At 43.1% G+C, this 17,578-nt stretch overlaps 1 non-coding gene across 1 annotated transcript; it reads left to right on the top strand.

Moving 5' to 3' along the window:
• The first annotated feature begins 16,694 nt into the window (after window positions 1–16,694).
• On the top strand, window positions 16,695–16,800 carry LOC132215086 (U6 spliceosomal RNA). The gene has a single exon (XR_009448441.1). It is a non-coding gene; the product is annotated as a U6 spliceosomal RNA (small nuclear RNA).
• The last annotated feature ends 778 nt before the right edge of the window (window positions 16,801–17,578 follow it).

Consider the following 17,578-nt stretch of genomic DNA (forward strand, 5'->3'; position numbering starts at 1 on the left):
GTCTGAGGCCAGGCTCAGCCCCTCTCCAGAACCAGCCTCTCAGAAGCTGGGCTTTTTCCCTCCTTCATACACAGTGCGTGGCCGTCAGGGTGGGAGGAAGAAAGGGTTAGCTAACCCTGCAGCCCCCCTCAGAGTTAGAAGAGTGGTAAAGGTTCATGTGCCTGGCACCTGGCTTCCTTTCCACACTAAAGGAACATGTATCTGTTGTAGGGCTGCTGCACCTATTGACCCCAAGAAGGAATGTAACTGTCAAAAAAGGACTCCTGCCCTAACCAGTTTGGCTCAGTGGATAGAGCGTTGGCCTGTGTACTGAAGGGTTCCAGGTTTGATTTCGGTCAAGGGCATGTACTTTGGTTGTGGGCAGATCCATGTTTCTCTCTCATCGATGTTTCTAACTCTCTATCTCTCTCCTTTCCCCTCTGTAAAAAATTAATAAAATATATTTTAAATAAATAAATGGATGCCTATAGTTAACAGGGCCAAATTGCATAACCAGAATCTAACAGTCATTGTTTGCAGAGGCCCCTCATGCAGGCTGCATTTCAGGAAAAAAAAAACACAGACTGGGCTGCCTCCCTCCTTAACTCTGTTTCTACTATCTGAGCTGACCCTTACAAAGGAGTTCCTAGGCTCATAAATCAACCAATTGGCTGAAGACCTCCCCTGGCCAATCAGGGCTACAAAGTTTATGTTCTCATTTGCATCTTTACTGACCAGAGTGGCTCCATTCTGACCAATCAGAATGATGCTTTTTGGACCAATCAAACTATGAGGATATGAGTCCTCATTTGCATGAGAATGGACCAATCAGGAGGCAGATTAATATAAACCAGATTAACCTGTGTCTCCATGGAACACACTTCCACTTTTCATTGAAGACTGCATTTCTTGGCTGGAATTCCAACATCAAAGCTGAGCAACAATACTGGGCATGAGCTGCGGTACCAGAGCTTAGCTGTAACACCAGAGCCATGACACCAAGGCCACCCTGCCCGCTGCCTCACCCAGGCTGCCTCACAGCCATGCTCTTCTGTGACTGAGCTGTCACAACCATGCTGTTCCAAAGCTATGTTTTAAAATTGAGCTATTATCACTGAATAAAGTCTGTCCCCTCACTGCACCCCAAATTGGGGACTCCAGTTGTTGGTGAATTGGTGGTGATGATCTCAGCTGACACACCCTACTATCATACTTACGCTGGTATTAATCTTATTCTTACAAGTCTTTACAAACCCCACCCTTTCTTTTACCTACAACCCTTTACTTGCAGTATCTATAAACTCAGACTGCAGGATGCCCCAGCCACTCCTCTTCCTGCCTGATTCCAGACCCAGTCTCCAGGTTGCTTGCTTTTCTTTTTCTTGAGAAAATTGTCTGAGAAAAAAAAATATATCCTCTGGTTTTCTCGGTTTGAGAAGTTTTCTAGCGTTTTTGCTTTTCTCTACTGTTTGTGGTTTGAAAGAGAGCAAGTCTCCTAGGAAGTTTGGCTGATTTTACTATGTAATTGTAAAATTCTAAGTGATCGGATAAGGAAGTGGGGGAAAAAAAAAAAAAAAAAAACCTTAGAAAGCCTAGCTCCTAGCTCCTAGTCAGCATAAATGAGAACTGTAAGTTCCCCTTGCACACCAGTAATAATCAAAAAGACCATAAACCTCAGAAAGTCCACAACTTCTTTACAGCAGAAAGTTCTGGGTTCTTGGTGAGTCGTCCAGCACAGTGCTGCAGAAAACGACAAGCTGGGCTTGGTGGTGTCACTTCATCCCTTGATCGGACTCGTAGGCTTTGCAGTAGCTCTGGCAGGGCACTGTGGGACATCCCTGTTACTGGCATCGGTCAGTAGCAGCCCGCCCTCCATAGTTCTGGTGTTCCCTGGGGTGAAGAAGCTGGGAAGTGGGGACAAAAGTGACCTAGGGTGTCCTTGGAACACAACATTTTTCAGAGAAAATGATTTTTTTTTCTCTTGGTCTAGCTGAAATTAACATGATCTTCAAAGTCTGACTTGAGTCCAACTATGTCCAATATTTTTCCCTAGTGACTCCTGACCAAAGGAATGTCAACTGTCTCTCCACTCAGATTCCATTCAGAGCCAGAGCACACAGATACACACCTGGTGGTTTGTGTTTTCCCAAGTCATTTGTCTTCACACCTCAGACCCTCAATTAGATGGTGAGATCCTTGAAATCAAGGATTTAGTCCATTATCACCCAAAGCTCCCTCCTGCAAGTGATGGAATTTCATTAAAAACTGACACATAAAAACAATCAGACCACCATATCTAATAGATTGACTGGTTGGTTAACTGAAGGCCTGCAAGGTGTCACAGCTCCCAGGAAGAATAAACAGTTCTTCCTCTGCTTGCCCAGGTTCCCCACTTCCAACTCATTCTTCACACTGAGTGGGATGCTCTGGGAGTGTCTGATAGCTGTGGAGCATGACCCAGACCAACACAGTTTTCTTTCTGTGGAGCCTCATGAAGTCTAAAAAGTCAAAATCTACCTCCTAGCTCATTTGGGGACGTCCTCCAGAGTCTGGTTTTAGAAAAACTTAGAGCATTAAAGGGTCCACTAGGTCCTTAGTTATGGAATGGCTCAGTCAATGGGGAAAAAATGTCTATTTCTGGTAGTCCCTCCGTACACCTTACACACTCTCAGTGCACCAACTAACTCCCAGGATGACCGGAATGACCAGTCACCATGATGCGCACTGCAGCCGCCCAGCTGGACCCATTGGGGGCGGGGCCAGCTGGCCAACCTCCCGTGGCCTCTCCCCTCAGCTGGTCCAGCCCAATCAGCCCAATCGGCCCAATCGGGCAGGCCGGCCAAACCCCACCCATGCACAAATTTGTGCACTGGGCCTCTAGTGTTTACAGAAAAGACCAGCTGTTGTTTTTTAAAGAGAAGAACACTAATTTCCAGACAGGTAAACTTAAGATGTTTGATAATAGAATCGTTGATCTACTCATCGGTGACTTCTCCAACTCGCTTTCCCTGCTTATAAATACCTACAGCTTCTATAAAATTGCTTTAAATTTCAAGGTGCCTTTTGCAAATGGCCTTACTTTGGCCTCCTCCACATCTTTATGGATATCAACAGAGGGAGCAGTTCCCATAATACCCTCTGCAGTACTTCAGCCACACCCTCTTTCTGGGACCCTGATGTCACAGATAGCCAGGGGTGACCAGCTCCAGAGAATAGGGCCCCAGCAGAGCTGATTCACCTGGGACCACCTTAGCCACTTCCCAGCCATGGCTGCTGACTAGACAGGATCCTGTAATCTGGAGGCTGACCCGCCCAGTGGGCTGGTGGTGGCCTGAGGAGGGGCTTTCTGATCTTGCTCTTTAAGCCTAACTTTACTTATCTGCCCAATCAGGGTACTGCCCTACATCTTCCCTAGACCCACTCTCTCCCAAGTGTTGTGACTTTAATCCCTTACAGATCCTCCGATAAATGCTGTTTGAAACCTTAGCACAGGCAGTGTTTTCCTTCTGCATTCTGGGAAATGATCCCTGCTGTGATCTAGCCATCCCTCTGAAACCTCTCCTACTGTGCCCCCACCAGTACAATAGGGCCTCCTTCAACCCAGCCTCTTACTCTCAACTCTGTCATTTAGCATCTGGACTGTTGATTTTATGCTCACATCCTACCTGGCACACACCTTTAGCCTAGGGCCTAGACTAGACTCTAGGCCATCTCTGCCTCCCTTATTCACCATGTCACCAGACACAGCCCTGGCACCAGGGAGTTAGAGCACTTTGCCAGGAATGCAGGGGCATCCAGGTCTTCTGGCTCCAAGAAGGCACACATACAGTAGTCCAGAAGCTTCCAATGTGGGTAGTCTCCGCTATGGCCACAATTTGCTTTGATTCCTTTTCTCACAAGGAAATGAAATGTCAGACAAAGGGGCTTTAATATCCTTTTAATCCCCACAAAGTTGTTGGTCACCCAGAGCCAGCTGACAGTCTACAAGGGCAAATAACAGAAGAGGAAGAGGTGCCTGCTAACCAAAGCCAAGCCTCAGAAGGGCAAGCCGGCAACCATTCCAAATGTGGGGAGGTGTTCTGATGCCTTTAATGACCATTGTAAGTATTAAACTGAAGGGTCAACAGTGACATTCAAGCACAATTCTTGTATCATTTGGGGTTGGTTCAATAGAGACACCCAACCAAAAATTTCTTATCTCACCCTGACCCATGTGGCTCAGTTGGTTGGAGCGTCACCTTGTTTACCAAGAGGTGGTGGGTTTGATTCCACTTGGGGTTAGGGTTCAATCCCCAGTCTGGGCACAACTGACTGATGTTTCTATGACATCAGCCTCTCTCTCTCTCTCTCTCTCTCTCTCTCTCTCTCTCTCTCTCTCTCTCTCTCTTCCCTTTCCTCTCTCTCTCAAATCAATAAAAACATGTCCTTAGGTGAAGTTTTTTTAATTTCTTATCTCATGCAGGAAGTAGGCTTTTCTTTCTGTGCTCCCAGAAGCATTAAAAGAGAAGCATAGATAATCTCTAGGCAGAAAGGGACCTCTCCTAGGGAACCTGCAAACATCACGCATCCCTTTGCTTTCCTTTTTTAGAGTCTGCCCAGTCCATCTTCTATGGCACGCGGCCGCTCACTCTTCCTTGCTTAAGAACAGAAAGCGTGGTCACTGCCTGTTACCCACACTTTCTTCCTATGCAAGAAAAAAGGGTTATTCAGGCATTTCAGAGTCTCCTACGGGTCTCCTATAAAAACGCCAGCAGATTTCAATTACAACAGGGACACACGCACACATACCTCGCATTAGTGTTAGAATTCCTGGAATATGAAAGCCTTAAGATGAATCCTGAAAATGAATAGGCTTCCATGGGAAGAAACAAAAAACATTTGAAAAAGAAAGAACCACATGATTTTGATATTTAAGAACCTACATAAGGGGCCACGACCACCCTAGGCCAGAGCACCATAGGATGTTGGTTGACGCTTGGCTATGCCTTGCCTGTCACTTATGCCTCAGCTTCCAGGTCTGCATCCATCTATAGGACCATATTAATCCTAGCCCAGCTTCATCACGGGGTGCATATGATAAAAGGATCTAGAAGCCTGTGCAAAGAGTAACTTGCTAAAGTAACATTATTTGTTTCTATTATTAAAGTCAAGATCTAACCTTCAGAGGTGTTAGAAAGTCACATCTGTTCAATAAGATGAGTAGTTCAAACAGGGGAGACGGAATGTTAAGATGGTTCGCAGGAAATACTTGAACTGAGGGAATCCATAAGGAAGAAAGAGAACTTGTATTTACTGAGAAACTGCTATGTGCCAGGCACAGGGTTGTGGGAAGCTGGTACTAAATATTTACATTTCCCGGAGGAAATGGAAGCTCTGGGAGGGTAATTTACAGGTTAACATACATCTGGTGCGGGGAGTTGTACCTGGTAGCCAGGTCTGCCTCCAAAGGGCAGGATGTAGCAGAGGAAGGAGTGGGACACATCCCCGTGGCTCTCCTATCCAGAGCCCTGACAGTGCAGGCCCCGCAGCACCTTACACCTGAGTTTGGAACCTAGTTGGGCCTGTTGACGTAAGGGCTGATTGCCAGTTCCTCACCTGCCTGCCTTCTCTGGTTCTGCCGGGACCATCTTTCCCTTAGGATGAGGCACCCTCCTCGCTGAGCCCTCCCCCTATACCCGCACATCTCGGGCACGTCCTCCATGGCACTCCTCCTGCTGCTGGAGGGGAATGCGTCAGCCTCGTGCATTTTCTCAGGGATAAAAATTACTCAGACATGGAGCCAACAACGAATCACCTCACATATGCTTTCTCAAAAATGAGCATAGATGAGGCCAGGGAATTATCTCCAGACTATTCTAACAAGCCCTCAACACTCTCAGAGCCCGCAAAGGGTATGAGCAATTGTTCAGTTAATAGATTGCAGCCTATTTTCGTATGACTCCACAGAAAACCTTACAGCCAGGATTCTGGAAAGATCCGGGAAAAGAAGAAACTGACTCTAACCTTAGTCAAACCAAAGGCTGGGGAAATAATTAAAATTCTTATGACAAAGAGGGTTGAAACAAAAGTATTACTCAGGAACAGAAAATTGTTTTAAAATGCATATCCCTAAGAGCTTGAAGCCAAGAAAGCAAATGCTGAGCGAGTTTCTCCTGCAGGACAGTAACACTGAGACCCTCACCCCTCACCCCCCCCAACCCCGCCTCCAATCACTGTCTCTCTTGCCCTTCCCACCCCAGTCATTCTTACCTTCTCTGTGAAGGGTAACCTCACCAGGTTAATCTACCTAAGTCTCTCTTTTTTTCTAATCGAAAGTGATCCCTGGCATGCACTGCCCTTCGCAGCTGGGTTTCAAACCACCTGCTCTCAAACTCTAAAGCCATAATGGGGTTCAATTCCCATTTTTACAGAACTTGGGAACTCACAACTTGGCCAACTTTGCAAACTAATATTGATTTCTGAGAGAGATAGTGTGTACTATTTGTTTGCTGAATATTGATGAGCCATAACACAGATTCAACCTTTAGTTTTTATTTAATTTTTTTTAAGTAAGACAAGCCTGGCCTGTATGGTTCTGAGCATGGGCGCATGAACCAGGAGGTCACAGTTCAATTCCCAGTCAGGGCACATGCCTGGGTTGCGAGCCCGATCCTCTGTGGGGGGCTTGTAGGAGGCAGCCGATCAATGATTCTCTCTCATCATAGATGTTTCTATCTCTCTCTCCCTCTCCCTTCCTTTCTCTGTAATCAATAAAGCTTTTCTTTTTAAGTAAGATATGTGTTGGGGAAAATCCAAATACTACATAAAGGTTAAAAATGAAAAGCTTCTTTTCCTCACACACCAGACCCCCAAACTCCTGCACGACGTAATCTTCATTAACGGTGTTATGTGCCTCCAAGAATGTCCTTGCATACAAAAGCCCTGGGTTCATTTGTGTGTTGTCAGATTCTTTTTCTGTCAAATGAGAGTGTCCAGTGCCAGTATCATTTGCATCTAGCTTTTCTTCACTGTAACAGTACATTTCAGCACCTACAGACCAAATCACTCTCTTTCAAGACCCCATATTTTATTTTATGGAAGAATCGTGTCTATGGGATAATTCTTAGGAGAGCAATTATAAGGTCTTAGGATCTGTGCTTTGTTCATTTGTAAGAAACTGCTCAGTGGCTCTCCAAAAGCAATGCTCAAATGCACGCTCCTGCCAGAGTGTCTGCGGGGCCCTTTCCCTCCTCCTACCAAGGCTAATGAGACAATTTGCTCTGTGTTGGGCTGATAAGTGATACTCTAATGATTTTAGTGTTGTTGTTGTTCTATAAGTCAGCTCCCTTCCGGCTCAGGGCATGCACTTTCCCACTGAAAACCGTGTTTCACTGACTGGAGCTGAAACACTGAAGATGTCTCACCAGATATTCCCATTTTGTTTTCATTTTTCTTTTATCTTCTACTTAATTTTCTTTCAGCATTCAACTCAGGTTTGGTGTGTGTGTGTGTGTGTGTGTGTGTGTGTGGTCTCCAAAGGGTTTAAATACATTATCCTCAACCTTTATTGCTGTTTATTTGATGTGCTTGGAATTCCATTTCAGTTCATCTATTGACCTCTTAGCAATGCCTCACTGTAATATTTTTAGTGATTGCTCTAGAAATTACTATACACCTCCTTAACTTTTACAACCTACTGAGAGCTAATATTGTACCACCTTAAATAAGATGTAGAAGCCTTGCAGCCTTATAGGATTTGAACAATATTTGAATCTTCCCCTTAACACAGGAACTTGAGTGCTCAAAGTTTATGGTCTTTCGCTTTGCTTTGCTTTTATCCAGCAGTCTGAGGAAGAACAAAAAAAGGAAATTCTTTGTCATGGGTATCTTTTTTAAATTCCAAAATAAAACAAACCTTTCATTTCATTCCCTTTCATTTCTTATCCTTTGTCCCCATTCACAGTCGCATACATGAAAGCATGAGTATCCCCATGTTAACATACACACACACACATGGCTGCACACACTCCTATCTGATGAAAATTTTTCTTGTTGTATATTTGTTTTCAAAGACTATTGTCATATGGATGTCAATTAGAAAATATTTTAATCTTCACAGATTTAGTCATTGTGATAAGGAGCTTCTCAGCAAAAGCCAAGTTAAGTGGGAAATGCATTGTAGTGCCATGTTTTGTGCTCTGAGCCCCAGTACTGTGACCATTACGTTCCTTTAAATCCAAGGATGTTCTGGCTTTGTGCAGAGCTGAAGTATGTGAAATAGCCCATCAGATATTTAATTTGACTGTATGTACCCACAGTGATCAATAGACTGACCCCTTTTAGATAATCAACTAATGGCTTTGCTTGGCAGAAAAACTCTGAGTGTGGGCCATCCTGAGCTGGAGAAGAGGAGAAAGAGAGAGAGAGAAAGAAAGAGAGAGAGAGAGAGGCTTCTTCAAGGGCTGAAATGGTTTCTGGGATAAGTGAGCCATCAGAGCCATGTTCCATTTAGAACTCTTAAGATCTTTGACAGCCAAAGTTGTTCAGCTAAAGCTCATATGCCCTCTACATAAATAACAGGGAATTTAATGCTTCAGAATTCTTCCATGGACAGAGATGATCAGTCATCTTTTTTTTAAGAACACGTATGCCAAACTAGAGTTGGCATCAGGCACATGAGATGCTGTTGGGCACCAGAACCCTCAATAGTTACTGAACTGATATAACAACACGTTTTATTTTTAGGCAATTACTCATTCACTGAATAAAACATAATGAGCAAAACTATGTCTCTTGTAGTAACTGTTTAACTCCTAACATTACAATCAGAGGTTGTCAGTGTTTTTCACAGGTGTCCTGTCTCCTCTTATGAGCAAGATTGTCACCAATGTCACCCCAATAAATTCAATTATTAAAAAGACTTAAAAGGGAACATCTTCCTTTATATTGAACCTTCCCCTGCCATCAACACTCAGGCCTTTGTTCTGTCATCTGGGGCCACTCAGGCCCCAGAAGGTATGTGTAAACAAGAGCTGTGTTCAGAGCTTGCTCCCTATGAAGCCAGGCCTGATCCCTCAGTGTGGACAGTATGGGCAATCCTCGGGCGGCCTTTGGTCAAGGCCTGTCATTTTGTAACTCAAGTGCCAGCTTATCTTTCTACTACATAGGAAGCTCTCTGAGGACAGAGACCATGAAGTGGACATTTCTGTCCTCCACACAGCATCTGGTCAAGCCACACAGAGCAGAACCTCAGGAAATTCCCGTTGAGTGAATGAATGAGCAATCCAAGGGAACCAAAACTGCCAGTGCATGAGCATGTCTCCCCTTCAGCCCAGGCCATTTCTGGAATTGCTTGCTTGTCACTCACCACCTTCCCCGTGTCTCCTCCAGCTTCTGGACATGGCTCTGCAGCTAGGAATAAGAAGTGATGGGAAGTCAGGAAGCAGGGGTGGGGCGTTTACTTGGAGAGGATGGAGACTTCCTTGCATGCGAGCAAAGAGGGTAGCAAGGTGAAAAGAAGAGCAGGGTGGAGGAAAAGGAAGACAATGCTGAGGGCACTGGAGAGAGTTTTGGGTAAGCACCAAAAGTAAGCCATGAGGAGAGAGGTTTGACAGCTGTAAGGCAAGTGAAAGGCAAAGAAGAAGGGAGAAAAGATATCAGGGTGTCGGCCAGAGGCAGAGTTAGGAATGCTTTCGGTGCTCTTAGGCAATACACTGATTGCAATGGCTTTTACTTCAGGGACTAGACTGTGTGTGCATTTGGACTGGGCCACATGGAGCTCTGCAATTCATTTGGGCTACAAATGGATAAGTGCAATGAGGACATATGGCCCTGCCCACTCTCTGGCTCAGTCATCGGTGGGGTGGGGGTGAGGGTCTAGATATGGAGCCATGTCAGAGAGCCTGCAGCCACAGAGTCTCTGCAGACACACACACACACACACACACACACACACACACACACACACCAAGGTTGTCAACATCCCATTAGTTAGGTTTCCACTTCAATAAATCCTTCATTCCTTTCTTTTTTCTCTCTTTCTCTCTCTGGCTCCTTTTAACTAGCCTCTTAAAAATTTTTATAAAAGCAATATATGCTCAAAGCAAATAATTCAAACAGTATGGAAAAGTATAGCACAAAAAGAAAAAGATCCTCTGCCCGCAGCCCCAGAGTTAGCAACACAAGCATTGGTCTCCTTCTAGAATTCCCCTTCATAGACCAGGGAAACATAGATTAATTAATTAATAAGAAGATGGCTGGATAATAATATATTTAATGCTCTGTTACTTGCTTTTTCATACTTAATGCATGTTAGAAATGTTTTCCTACCTGTTCACAAACAGGTTTACCGCCCTTTTCAACATTTGCATTTTGTTCCTATGTAGAGATGTACCATCATTTATTTAATCAATATTCCATAGACAGATATTTAGATTAGTTCAGAGATTTTCATATTAAATTTTCCAATAAATACCCTTACATGTATCTTTGAAAAATTGGGTTAGTGTATCAATAGGAAATTGTTTTCTTAGGTCTTTATAAAATTAAAAATCTTTACTGATATAAAAATGTAATAATTGTCAAACATAAAGGCATTATTTTATTTTTGCTCTTTTAAAGTTTCTTCTCAAATGACACTCTTTTTGTTTTGGTCTTCTATAAACCTTTCCTAAGCTGTGACAAAATTAATCTCTTTTTCAGTTATATTGATTCATGGGACCCATAAGTTCTTTTTTACAAATCATTTACACAGTGTGTTTCATGGACACAGCTAAAGGCCGGAGCATAACAGCCCCCGCCCCTGCCCCTTTGAGCTGGGTATTCTGGAGATTTTACCCCTCAGCTGGACTGGCTGACCTTGTTGATTTTACTTGAAGCTATTATTTTAATTGACTGGATCCTGGCTGACATCTGGATGTGTTTTATAACAGACTGTTTTCATAATTCCACCAAAAAGTTCTCAGGATTAATCCTTGTTTATTTTCATCTTTCATTGGACCTTAAATAAACTGGCAGCCAATTGTAGCAGAACTCCTTACTGGAAGCCTTTACATAATGAAGGGGATGGAAAATCCATCAAACCTTGAATTTTCTGGTTCTTTAAAACCTCTTGCCAATTAGACATTATTCTGAAATGACTAGAAAGTCAACCAATAACAAAGCACTTATGAACATTTGCAGGTTTGCTGGGTAGACGCAGCCAGATATAACATGGAGAGGAGAGGCAGTTACCTGCCTGTGTGAGCAGAGGGACAGCAGGGGTGCACCTGCTTGAGCGCATGGGCAGACACACGCCCAGGTGGTGCGGTATTTTGTTGGATATTATGGAATTTGTTCTCTCTATTATGGTATTTTTCCTCCCCATATGAAGATGTTTCCTTTGCTTTCGAGATTACACTTTTAAAGACATGGAAGATTTCTAATTCAGCATGTTAACCCAGGGTTTGTTTGTGAAGAACTAACTTCAAAGCAATTAAGTTAGATCTTCCTCCGGGTCTTCAAAAATGTGCATATATCACCTTTTCCCAAGGAATTGGCTCACATGATTACAGAAGCCGGGAAGTCCCAACCTCTGCAGTCAGCAAGCTGGGGGCCCAGGAGAGGCACTCGTGGCTCCGGTCTGGATGCTAAGGTAGGAAAGGACCAGTGTCCCAGCTCCGGGGAGTCAGGAGGCGTCCCGCCTACTCAGTCGCTTGTTGTGGGCAGGTCTTCAGCTGAATGGATGGGACCCCCACACATGAAGGAGGGCCGCCTGCTTCATTCGGTCATCTCCACAAACACTCCCACGGACACTAGAATAACATGGGAGCAAATACCGGGCCATGCAAGTCAGCACATAAAATTAACTCCCACAACAGATATGCCCACACATCGTAATGGAGCATCGCAGTTTGCGGTACATAAATAACTCCATAGCCAAACAAAGGAGTGCTGTGCAGCTGTGCAAAGCAATCAGGAAGACACCACAAAGGGCTATGTTCTCTCAGATCACAGGCAGCACTCAGAACCTAGAATCCCAGCTCGGAGAGCCCGGAGCATGTCAGAGCTTTGCAGGGGAAGCCCTGTTTTGCACAGGGAAGGTGACCCTTCTATTCCTGGCCCTTTAACTTTGCCTAATCCCTGACTGGAATTTATAAGTAAGCCACAAAAGTAAACTGTTCTGGGGCCTCTCTACTTCTTCCTGCTGATCTCAACCCACCCACCCTTACCTTATCCCTCCGGCTCCTAGATGCTCCCCTCTGCACTCAGAGTGTACCTTAGCCTTCTCTGGTCCTCTCAATTTGAGGCACTCTCAGACTCACATTAGGAGCTGTCTGAACTTCAGAAAGTTTGGGAATAAACTTTTTATTGTGGCACTTTCTATATTCTCTGTAAAAGCCTCCCTACTGCAACCCAAGCCACAGGAGGCCCCAGGCTATGCAGAGGGTGGGGCTTTGTGCCCAATCAGTAGGCAGGCCTAGCCTGCAGATGGACAAGCATCCTGCCAAGTAGTCTCAGACAAAGAGTCTGCTTCTGAGAAAAGAAAGCAAGAAAGAAAGAAAGAAAGAAAGAAAGAAAGAAAGAAAGAAAGAAAGAAAGAAAGGAAGGAAGGAAGGAAGGAAGGAAGGAAGGAAGGAAGGAAGGAAGGAAGGAAGGAAGGAAGGAAAGGAAGGGAAGGAAGAAAGGATATTTTATTTATTCTGTTTCTCTGAAAAACCTTGACTAAAATGTCTATACATTTGCACAATTATCTCCTTGAGATAAATTCATAGGTTAGAGAGACTGCCAGGCAAAAGCATATGTACGTTCTAAATGTTGACACATACTGCTGAATTTCCATTCAGAAATGTTGTGTTCATTATATTCCCAAACAACATTGCTTCTTTGTGTTGTTATTTTTAGGTCAATTTGATCGAGTTTTTCTTTAAGATTTCCTTTAAGGCTTCTGACTCTAAGATCTTGATTCAAGAAACCATTCCCATCTCAAGATTACAAAATTATTCTCCCAGATTTCTTTTGTATTTAATTAATCTGGTAGGAATCTAAATTTATTAATGTTGCAATTTTGATTCTTAGTATTTTGCCAAATAAGTATGTAGTTGTGCCAACACATTTTACTGAGGATTAAATCAATGCACTGACTTAAAAACCACTTTCACTGTTTCAGAAGCTTTCCTGCATGTATACATTTATTTCTGGATGTAGGTTTCGACTCCATTTTCCCCCATTGATCCAGCTCCTCTGAAATCAGTTTTTGGCTATTCTGATCACTGAAACACTGTCGTATTCTTTAATACAGCAAATTCTATTCAGCAATTACTCTCTTCTTTTCCAGAATTTTTTTTGGCTTCCCTTTGTATGTTTCACTTACAGATAAACATTAGAATCTTTTGACTAAGTTTATGAAAAACAATAATATTGGGATACTGACTAGAGATATACTAAGTCTGCATATTAATGGGAAGAATTGGCCTCTATAGAACGCTGAACATTAATCCTGAGCTTTCTATGCAGTTTTAAGTTTTAAACGTGGTCTTTATTATGTTATCAGGCTTCTGCCCTATCCATTAAAGGGGCTTGGCAATTTTATTTCTTTTTGCAGCAATTTCTGGAGCAGTTTCAGTAAAATAATTATGTGTTCTTTAAGTTTCAGCCACATACTCTAAGTTATGATTATTCTCTAAATAGTCTGTAATTGCCATTCTGATTTTCTCTGTGACATAAAGAGTTGTTTTTAAAAAGCATTTTTGAGCTTCCAACTTGTACCTGATTAACCATCTGTACTTATTTCTATTTTTGTTCTATATGGGAACTCTTGAACTTTCCAAGTGACCACATGACCCTTGTGTACATTCCTCAACCGTTGTGTGCCACAATCACATCATCTGTGGCTCCCCTGCTACCCTTCCTGTGCACAGGATTCCCTGGGCCTCACTTCGCTTCTCATCTCTTTGTTCATCAGCTTTATACCTGGACAACTGTCCTTGTGCTGTGGGAGGACTTTTATGTTGTGCTTTAATAGACACTGGAAATGAGCAACCAATTATTTGCTCGTGCAAGTTCCTGCAACACCCAATCTGTTCATCATTGCTTCTGTGCCATTTTCATTTTTTCATTTTCCTCTTAAATCCCAAGCCACGCCCAACAGCCAATCAGAGAAACTATATGCAAATTAACCCAACCAAGATGGCGGCCCACAGCCAGGGAGCTGGAGCAAGCAGGAGGCTTGGTTGCCCCGGCGATGGAGAAAGCCAAGCTTCCCTCCTGCCCTGGCTGGCTGTGGCCTCTGCTCAAGGCAACAAAGTTTCAATTATAGAAGATAAATAAATCCCAGATACCTGCTTCCAGCCAGCATCCACTGGGAGCTTGGGTAGCTGGGAGCTGTGGCCAGCCTACAAACAGCCATCAGCCCCTCACCCAGGCTGGCCAGGCACCCCAGTGGGGACCCCCACCCTGATCCAGGACACCCTCAAGGCAAACCAGCCAGCCCCTACCCATGCACCAGGCTTCTATCCTATATAATAAAAGGGTAATATGCAAATCGACCCTAACAGCAGAGCGACTGGGAATGACTGGTCACTATGACACACACTGACCACCAGGGGGGCAGACGCTCAATGCAGGAGCTGCCCCCTGGTGGTCAGGGCGCTCCCACAGGGGGAGCTCTGCTCAGCCACAAGCCAGGCTTATGGCTTCCAGTACAGTGGTGGTGGTGGTGGGAGCCTCTCCTGCCTCCTCAGCAGCACTAAGGATGTCCACCTGCAGCTTAGGCCTGCTCCCCGCTGGCAAGTGGACATCCCCCGAGGGCTCCTGGGCTGCCAGAGGGATGTCTGACTGCCAGCTTAGGCCCAATCCCCCGGGGAGAAGGCCTAAGCCAGCAGGTGGTCATCCCCCGAGGGGTCCCACACCTTGAGAGGGCACAGGCCAGGCTGAGGGACCACCTCAAGTGCACAAATTTTTGTGCACCAGGCCTCTAGTATAAATAATAATCACACATCACAACCACTAACAATAATGATGACAATTAAAATGAAAAAGATTGACTTCTGGTTATTAATAGCATCATACTAATAACTACCATCATGAGAAATGTTCCTTGGGAAGAGGTTGGTTTTTCTCCAGCGCTGACTTCCCCAGAGTGGGGACAGAGGACAGAGCAAAGAAAATGGGCAATAGAGAGGCATGATTATCTGTGTAAAAAGGCAAGAGAGGCCTGCAATATCAAGACAAGGTACAATCTGCCACCTTCCCACTCGCTACTCTCTCCCCTCCCAGCTCTCTTAGGTAAACCACAGCCGCAGTAGCAACAGTAGTAACTAACACAGAACACAAGTGAGCCGGCTGTATGTAGTTTCCTCCCATTCAGTATCTCTCTCCAGCTCACAACCCAGGGGGCCCATGGGACACTGATCTAGAGTGACAACTGAGACCATTCCTGTGTGACTCCAAATCCTAACCTCGTTTTTCTGTTATGAGCCATTTGTCAGGGAAACCCCACAGGTAGTTTATGAGGCAGCAAGTGTGCCCTGGGAGCCACAAGAGCAGGTGGAGCAATGACCCAAGTTGGAGTTTTACCACATACAGAAAAATTGTTTCAAGTAAATTCAAAACACAGTAATGAAATTATTCATCTCTACTGGGATATATCTTAAGGACAAAAATAATACAAAGAAATTAAACAGGAGTCATATTAGTGGTGCTATTGATATTGTTACTATTTTTAAATGATACACAAACACACACAGGCACCCACAATGTTATTAGGATTCAAGAACTTTTACTGTAAAAGAAAATTAAAATCAAATCGAATATGTTAAATAAAATTCCTATAATCTTACATTCGACTTAGAAATACAAGTTAAAAATTAAAAATGTATTTTTCTTTTTCAAATAAAAAGAAATATGTATTTCCTAGATCCATGGAAATATGTATTTCCACCAAAAATATCTATAAACAATGAAGTAGTAATAATCACCACTGGTGTGCAAACTTTAATATCCAGTTGTTAGCAGAAGATGTGAAATGATAGACTATCTTATTATACCAGAAAACACGGAAGCTAACCAAAACTACGAAGAAAATGTGAAAATTTTCTAAGAACCAACATAAAAGAATTTTCATTTGCCAAGGATGGGATGTAAGCATCAAAAAGAACAATACTTGCCCTGGCCAGTTTGCTCAGTGGTTAGAGCGTCGGCCTGTGGACTCAAGGATCCCAGGTTCAGTTCTTGTCAAGGGCACATGCCTGGGTTTCGGGCTTGATCACCAGTGGGGGGGAGAGGGGGGGCGGCCATGCAGGAGGCAGCCGATCAATGCTTCTCTCTCATCATTGATGTTTCTATCTCTTCCTTCCTCTGAAATCAATAAAAATTTATTTTAAACAATTTTTTAAAAGAACAATGCTTACAATAAGTTAAACTATATCAAAGAAGTTAAAATGCATGAATCTATAATGACAATTGCATTGGTCATGCTGGAAATTGCTAGAACACCAAATTAGTATTATTCTGAAAACTGGTACATAAACTGGAAGAATGGCATTTACCTGGACTTCCCTGTACAACCTGTTTTTTGGGGGAGACCAACTCATTGATGACCTAAAGTCCTTATTTATAGAATAATTCCAACCAATAAATACAGACAGAATTATTGTACCAGAATACCATTTTGCAACCCTAATAAAATAGTAACCCTAACAATGATCATCAATAGTTTCTAAATCCATTGGGTAAAGGTTGACAAGAAATGTCTTACTGTGCTTGCTTCGGCAGCACATATACTAAAATTGGAACGATACAGAGAAGATTAGCTTGGCCCCTGTGCAAGGTTGACACAAAATTCATGAAGCATTCCATATTTAAAAAAAGAAAGAAATGTCTTACTGACTGGTTCAAATTGACATCACCTGAGCTCACTGATGTATCTTCAGATCCCAAAAGGAAAGACTCCAGCCTTCCATGCTCCTGGTGGATGCAACAGAAAATATGGCACCAACTGGTGGATAGTTTTGCAAAAAAATCCAATTCTGATCTAGTCTTTAGATCTAATTATCAACAAAATATAATAGAGAAACAACATCACAGAGTCAGCCACTCCAGGATGTGGAAAATTCTACAGGACAAATGTCTCATCAAATAAATAACAAGGGGAGTGGGGGAAAGAGGGGGAACTTTTAGCTGAGAAAAAAGCAGGTACAGATATGGCGCACATTGTTTTATTTCCTTTTTTAACTGTAAAAAGAAGCAGGGAGATTTAAGCATTGACTGGATATTAGGTAATATTAAGTAATTATTTTTCATATCTCTAGTGTGATAATGATAAAATGCTTTTGTTTTTTAAATAGTTCATTTCTCTTAGATATACATAGTTAAGCATTTATTAATGAAATGGTGTAATATTTGGATTTTCTTTTAGATAACTTTGGGGGACATTAAAGCAGGGATAGAGGGCAGGGGTATAAGTGAAACAAGAAAAAAAGCTGTAGCTTAATGCTTAACTTTGGTTTCCCTAATCAAAATGTCTACTCTTCACAGATATTTATAAATGTGTTATTAATTCTATCAAAGAATAAGAATCACATATGGTTGTGTGGCAATAATTTTAGTTTTAAGTTTAGGTTATTTAAGATATTTTCTAAAT

The sequence above is a fragment of the Myotis daubentonii genome, chromosome 13, assembly GCF_963259705.1.
Source record: "Myotis daubentonii chromosome 13, mMyoDau2.1, whole genome shotgun sequence".
Classification (NCBI taxonomy): domain Eukaryota; kingdom Metazoa; phylum Chordata; class Mammalia; order Chiroptera; family Vespertilionidae; genus Myotis; species Myotis daubentonii.